Source organism: Vulpes lagopus, chromosome 23 (genome assembly GCF_018345385.1).
Source record: "Vulpes lagopus strain Blue_001 chromosome 23, ASM1834538v1, whole genome shotgun sequence".
NCBI lineage: Eukaryota > Metazoa > Chordata > Mammalia > Carnivora > Canidae > Vulpes > Vulpes lagopus.
The window spans coordinates 48,497,836-48,504,751 of record NC_054846.1 but is presented as its reverse complement, the minus strand read 5'-3'; positions in this window follow the sequence as shown (position 1 = coordinate 48,504,751).

Here is a 6,916-nt window from a genome sequence, read left to right as displayed (position 1 = left end):
CACAAGGAAGGAATTAATACTAAATCTTGAACTTGGGCAGGCTGGGTGGCTCAGCGGTTTAGTGACGCCTTCAGCCCAGGGCCTGATCCTGGAGACCCGGGATCAAGTCCCACGTCAGGCTCCCTGCATGGAGCCTGCTTCTCCCTCTGCCTGTGTGTGTCTTTCTCTCTGTGTGTGTGTGTGTGTGTGTGTGTGTCATGGATTAATAAATAAAATCTGAAAAAATAAATAAATCTTGAACTTTTGGGCTATTTATCAAATACACAAAGGAGAACCACATAAGCAAGTACTTGAAGGCAAAAACAATCTGATGTGTTGGAAACTGCAAATCATATGGAAAATCTAGAATATAGGGTACAAGGGAGATATAGCAAGAAACAAAGCTGAAAAGGTAGATAGAACAGAAGACATATCTGAATTCTTAAGGTCTCCAAAGCTGCAGTCAGAAACCTATCTAGAGGCTCCAGCCTATAGGCAGTATGAACAGACCCAAATGTGTTTCTATGAAACTTGGTCCCATCATCGAGGATCTTCATTTAGGGACACCTGGATGGCTCAGGTTAAGCTCTGCTTTGGGCTCTGGGCATGATCCTGGAGTTCAGGGATCAAATCCCACGTCAGGCTCCCTGAGGGGAGCCTGCTTCTCCCTTTCCCTTTGTCTAAGTCTCTGCCTCTCTCTCTGTGTCTCTCATGAATAAATAAATAAAGTCTTTTAAAAAAAAAAAAAGGATCTTCATTTTGCTGCACCAAAGCCTTCTGAAACTAAAGTAGAGCCTCAGGAAAGCCAACATTTCTGCCTTACTTATCAGGGTCACATTCAAGCTCCCAGATGTGACAAGAAACATGTTGGACCCTTAGAAGCCATGGCAAGCTTGCCCAGAAAGAATCCATTTTCAGCCAGCTGATAGCTTTTTTTGTCTGAGCCAATGGAGGACAGGAAAACTCTGTCCTCCTGTATGTGCCCCATACCTCTGGGCAAAAAGTAGATGGCATGCCCCTGGTTCCCTCTACCCCACCCAGACCATTTGTTCACTGCCTCCATTCTATAGCTGTTATTCCTAGAAAACTAACCCTCTTCTTACCTTCTACCCCATCACTGGTCAGCTTCCATGGTGTTCCCCTAAATATATTGAGGGTTTTTTTTTTATTTTTTTTTTAATTTTTATTTATTTATGATAGTCACAGAGAGAGAGAGAGAGAGAGGCAGAGACACAGGCAGAGGGAGAAGCAGGCTCCATGCACCGGGAGCCCGATGTGGGACTAGATCCCGGGTCCCCAGGATCGTGCCCTGGGCCAAAGGCAGGCGCCAAACCGCTGCGCCACCCAGGGATCCCATATTGAGGGTTTATAATCTTCCTCTTTGCTCCTTCTCTTCTAAACATCTTGGACAACTTATACTCAGCTTTACAATTCCCTGAGCTTCTCTACCTTAACCAAGCCTCTTCTCCTTTGAACTTTTGCTGTCTACTTAATAATCGTACGCTATTCTCATCATTACCCGGGACCTCTGAAATCTTTCCCATGCCAGTAGTTGTGCTAGACACTGGGGTATGAACTCTCCCCTTGAGATTCTTGCAGTGAAGTCTAAGAGAATGCGATAATGATGTAGAGACAGAAGTATGTATCAGGTAGTGTTTTCACAAAGCAGGAAATGGACAGTTTGGACAGGAAGGTACCACTAATAGTGGAGGTGCTTGGTTTTAGGGCATTTAGGGTAAGAGTGTGATGCGATGAGAGTCAAGAAAGACATTCTAGACAGAACAGCCTGTGCAAAGGTCTAGAGCTGCAAAATAGTATTGCTTGTAGGTATAAGTGGAGAATGTAGAACATGAAGTGGAGAGGTAGGCAAGGATCAGTCATGGAGGGCCATATAGGTTTGGACTTTACAAAATAATGGCCACTCTTTATCCAGCACTTAATGCACTGCCTGAAAAAACCTCTATTCATCCTTTAGGGCCCATTCAGTTTCCCTCCTATGTGAAGTCTCCTGGAAGCTAGGTGTAGAATCAGTCCCTTCTTCCTGTGTGGGAAGATGCTGCCTCTCCTATAATCCCTTTGGCAGGTTGTATTCTCTTTTTTTTTTTTTTTTTTTAAGATTTTATTCATTTATTCATGAGAGACACAGAGAGAGAGAGAGAGAGAGGCAGAGATACAGGCAGAGGGAGAGCAGGCTCCATGCAGGGAGCCCGATGTGGGACTCGATCCCACGACTCCAGAATCTTGCCCTGGGCTGAAGGCAGGCACCAAACCGCTGAGCCACCCAGGGATCCCGGCAGGTTGTATTCTCAAAACCTTTTCAAGAGCAGAGCTACCTAGGAGACATAAATGTTTATGAACACAGAAATTAGAAACAATTTGGTTTGAAATGACACCTTTCTACCAGTTCTCAAACAACCTCTCTCTTTTCTTTTGTAGCCAAACGAGTGAACGAAGTGATCGTGGGGAGTGACCAGCTCATGGAGATCTGAGTTCTGAGCAAGACAGACTCCTTCCTCTTGTCCCTCAGAACTACAGATGTTGGCTGGCCCACCTGTTTGACTCTGTATTTATTTCCCAATAAAGAAGGGCTCCCATGGGGTACCTGCCTGGCTCAGTCAATAGAGCATGAGGCTCTTGATCTCAGGGTTGTGAGTTCAAGCCCCACATTGAGTGTAGAGTTGTTTTTTTTTTTTTTTATTCTGTGTGTGTGTGTGTGTGTGTGTGTGTGTGTGTGTAGAGTTTATTTAAATAAACTTTTAAAAAAGGAGCGGGGGTTCCCAAAGACATGCCAGAGATTTGTGGAGTCGTCCCAATCTCCATATCAGGTAGGCTCCAAGGATACACTATGGGTTCATGAGTCACGAGGTAAAAACCATCTAGAGCCAGTGTGTAGAACAGGGTAAGACACAACGGCCTCGCTCTTGTGTACTGTGGCAATCAGGCAGGGGCGGCAGGTAAAGCTCTTAGGAGGAATGCTTCCTGATGAGTGGCCCAGCCTAGTCCATAAAAGCATCTTCCACCTGAAAGGACCTGGAAATACTTCAATTCCTGACCCTAATCAGGCTTTCTAGCCCCATCAACCTAGCTGCTTGCCGTGCCACCTCTGTATGTGCTACTGCTTCTATGGCTGCCAATTTGGGCAGCCTGGCCCCCAATCCTTAGTCCAGGACCTCTGTTCCCATACCTGCCACACAGATTCCCAGCCCTTGCCACCACCCCACCCCCAGCCTTACCTGCCATTCAGTCCCTACTTTCCAGTCAACTGTTGTCTTTCGGAAACTTAAAACAGGCAGGAGGCAGTCCGGGCCTAGCCTCAAGCCTAACTCCACTGGTTTTAGTGGAGGCAAGAGCAATAAAAGAAAGCTGTGATCTAAGAAGCCAGACTCCTTCCCACTTCCCCTTAGTGAGGAGTCTAAGGTCTATCCAACCTGGTAAGTAAGAGCCAGGAACCTATATCATGATTTGAAATTATTTTGACTCTTCTCCAACTGCACTCCTTTATATCCTAATTATACTGACTCTTCTGCTTCAGATAATTAAGTGAGATTTCCATACCCATAGCCCTTCTGGAATCCTACCCAACTTCCCTTTACCACTCCCACTCCCAAACACACATACACTCTGCTCTTGCCTCTCCCTCCACTACTTTTACAACCTGCAGGTGTTTGGTGGAAGATAAAAGTGGTTCCTGAGGTGAGATTTCACCTCCTAGAATTATCAAAGTAAAGGTTTCCCTTGATGTGCTCTCTGTGGGTGGCAGTAATTATAAAGAATGATTTGAAATACTGGTTTCTACATTGCTTCAAAAATCTGAAGTCTCTAAACTTTATTTGAGTAATCTTGCCTGAATCTTAGAGCTGTTCTCATTGAACTTGTGAGAGACTAGATGAGCATTCCTACCCTGGGGGATCTCCACCTCCACCAGCCTTTTGGGAGCTCTAGAGCTCCACATTCCTACCAGTGGTCGAGGTTCCTGAAAGTTTGCCCTAATCAGACAGGAGCTGAAATGGCCCAGCAGAAGTGGTTAAAAGAGATAGGACTGTGGGGGAGGCAGGAGTAAAGAACTGTGGCAGTGCCCCTGTTGGTCCTCTTCGGAAATGAAATGAAATTCGTAGAGCCCAGGTGATGCTGTATGGAAGAAGACCTGCCCTCTGGAATGTTGTTTGGCTGTGGCTGAATCACTGCCTCTCCTCTGTCCCTGTGTTTCCACATCTGTAAAATGGGAAAGTTAGACTGGATAACTTTTAAAGGCTCTTCCTCTTCTCAGGTCCTGTCCCCTCTCTCAGATATCTCTGATCCTTGGGATCTGGATGGCCCAAGAGGCCAGAAGGCTGCTTCTTTTCAACAAAAAGGGGATGGAGCTGGATAGGTTTGGGAGGAGGTAGGTGGGGGAAGAGGAGGCGTTGATTAAACTATCCCAGAGCCTTCCCATACCCCTTCCTGGTCTTCCCCACTGAGAGCCCTTGGAATCCCTGACAGTAAGAGAAAGGAAAGACCTCTCCTCAGCCTTCTCTTTGCACAAGCGCATGAGCAGCCCTTCTCCAAGGAGAGGAGGGAACTGGAGAAAACAGAACAAAGTGAGAGTTTCCCAGGGGAAGGCCTTGCTATTTTTAAGTCCCAGCTGGGATCAACCCCTAGCCCAGGACACTGCTCCAGGATTGACTGGATGCCCAAGATGCTTTAATTTCTCTTCTCTTTGGTCAGTTTGCCAGAAGGCAGGGACCATTTTTGTTTCCTTTGGACAGCAGCTACAGAGAGTTTGAATATATCTAAAATATAGTGAGCAACTGAATTTCCACTGGCCAGCCACCTCTCCATGGGACAGAAGTCAGAGAGTTGCCTGCCCTGCCTCTCCCAATGATGCTCCATGACGGAAGTGGAGGAGAAAAGGAAGGGGGCTTTTAATACCAATCAGGGAGCGCTCTGGGGACGTGTTGAGCAACAACACCTGGGGTTCTGGGAGCTTGCCAGGTCAGACAAAATTTGATGTCTACTACTACAGGAACCCCTCCCTGAGTACACCTCACCCCCACCTGCTGGCAAGAGCTCTTGAGCCAGTAAAGGGACTGAATGCCAAAACTGCCCTCCAAGCTTTTCCCAAGGCCAGAGGCTAAACTTCTTCCCAGCCCTTCACCACATCACTCTTCCTATCCCACTCCATTCACGGAGGTGAGGGGTGGGGGGTAGCGGAGGATTATCTAGCTGGAGCCTCAAGAGCAATCTAGGGGCCTGCACAGCCTAGTTTATAAACTGTTTCTATTTCCAGAGGATTGCAGAAAGCACACTTTCTTTATCCACAGCCATCCCTACCCCTAAGAAGGTACATAAGCCAGGCCTTTGTATACTGCCTTCTAAATAGTTAAATATGTCTGAGGAATGGGGAATGGGTGTGGGAAGGACCACCCAGACACAGGGTCTAGAAAACTTAGCTCTGATGGAGCTCACAGGGAAGGAAAGAGTCTGGGCAGGAGAATGCGTTCTACTTGCAGCCAGGAAGACTTGTCCTTGACCTGAGCCGTCTGCCACCACCCAGAAGGACTGCATCAGGGGTTTTTCTGCTGTGGACAAATGGGCAGATTCTGTTTTGATTCTCAGCCTCTCTCCTTGCTCCACCCTCAAGGTAAAAGGCCATTTTCTGATCTCTGGTTGTAGCCTCTGACACTAGAGACTCGACAGGTGCTATTGCAGTCCCAGGCTTAGCCATTAAACATAATGGATGGCAGGGTGGGTGGGAGAGTTGGTGATACCAAGGCTCCCTGCAACCCTCTTCTACATCTCAGGGTTACTGACTCTGCCTGGCCCAGATACCAGAAGCCAGCCCAAAGCATTAGTGAGAACCCTGGGGAAATGCCAAGGAAAGAAGGCCTGCACTTGTTCCTCCCACATGGACCATACCCTGAAGCCAGGCTAGTTATTTTCCAACAGTGTGTTTGTGTGTGTATTTGACCTCACTTTTCCTGGTACTGTCCTTAGCCACATATATTATCTCATTTATCCTTATGTCAATGTCATAGATCATGTGACTTGCCCAAACTCTCATAAGCAATACATGAAAGATCTAGACCTTGAACCATGTGTCTCCTTTTCGATTTGATCATCCTCCCACCTCTCCCATCCAACCCTCTAACTTAAACCTCACTGAGTACTCCAGTTCACAGTAGTTTGTCCTGTGGTCTCTGTGCGCCCCCGCCAGGTTATGAACTTTGAAAAAGCAGGTACCCTACAAACCCGGAGCTTAGCAAAGAGCGGACACGTAACAGACCTTAAGGGATATTTGTCTCAATCAGTAATTAGATTTACTCCTTGGTGATAATGAATTAATTACATTGTTTTTCTCTTGTTATTCTTTGGAGAACTACTCTGGTCTGAGCCCAAAACACATTCCCAGACCCAGTGGATGTGACACTGAACCAGGCTGTTCCACAGTGAAGCAGGCTGCTTATAGAGAGAGAAGAGGAGCTTCTACTTCCCTTCCTGTTCCCTGGGGTCTGTGGCTTTAGCTCTCCCTGGCTGAGTTCATCTCCACTCAGGAAATCACTATGTTGGGGAAAAGAAAGGTCATCTTGGAGCTTGGAGCAGCCAGAGGGCACTAGGCCCTGTGTTGGAATAGTTAGAACTGCAGACCAGTTTCTCCCACACTGGTCTTTGGCAAGAAATTTTCCCAGCAGACTAGCCCTGCCCTAGAAGCATCCACAGAAATGCTGGACTTCACCACAGTTGTTAGCAATGGTGGGCCTGTGGTAGAAGCAGAGTCCCAAGGCCCAGGCAATTACAAATCTTTCTCCATGGACTTGATGTCTTGCAGAGTCTGGTAAGAGGGAATGAGGTCTCAAAAGTTACTTACAGCAGTCTGTCTGCTTGGGTATCCAGCCATACTCACCTGTAGCCCCAAGAGCAATCCAGGGCCCCATACAGCTAGTTTAGAGGCCATTTCTAT